General features: G+C 28.9%; 1 long non-coding RNA gene across 1 annotated transcript in view; it reads left to right on the top strand.

The window, feature by feature from the left end:
• The window catches only part of LOC105001192, a 16,322-nt gene that overhangs the window by 2,341 nt on the left and 13,500 nt on the right, over positions 1-481 (top strand). Inside the window, exon 2 of the long non-coding RNA XR_826834.1 lies at positions 101-181. This is a non-coding gene — a long non-coding RNA (uncharacterized LOC105001192). The remainder of the gene's footprint in view (positions 1-100; positions 182-481) is intronic.

Here is a 481-nt window from a genome sequence, read left to right as displayed (position 1 = left end):
TTTTAAAATTTCACTTTGAAAATTGCTCTGTATTATTATTCATGGCTCCAAGGTCACTAAATAACTCTGATTATGTGTGGCTTTTATCTTTTCTTCACAGGAACTCCATTCTCCAACAGTGAAAGTTACTACATATCCTCAAACCACTATAAGGCGATATATAGTGCAAAGTCCTGAACAGGTAAACTATATCATGCAAACTCTTATCTCAATCTATAATTCCTCAGAAGTTGATAACTTAAACAAGAAGGGTGAGTTAGTTACTAGATTCCTAAAATCAGATTGTTGGACTTTCTTTCAGTTATAAAGTTAATTTCTAATTATTATTATAAAAAATTCATCATTAGTTCCAGACAGCCATTTGCCTCAGAGATGCAACAGTTCTAAGTAGCATGGAAATTCTTGGGTTATAAAGTTTTCTGCTTCTATATTCTTTTTTTTTAAATTTTTTTAATTTTTTATTATTATTATTCTTTTTTTA

Source organism: Bison bison, unplaced genomic scaffold, assembly GCF_000754665.1.
Source record: "Bison bison bison isolate TAMUID 2011002044 unplaced genomic scaffold, Bison_UMD1.0 scf7180017854831, whole genome shotgun sequence".
Taxonomy (NCBI): domain Eukaryota; kingdom Metazoa; phylum Chordata; class Mammalia; order Artiodactyla; family Bovidae; genus Bison; species Bison bison.
The sequence above is the reverse complement of the archived record's forward strand: the minus strand, read 5'-3'. Positions and strand labels throughout refer to the sequence as shown.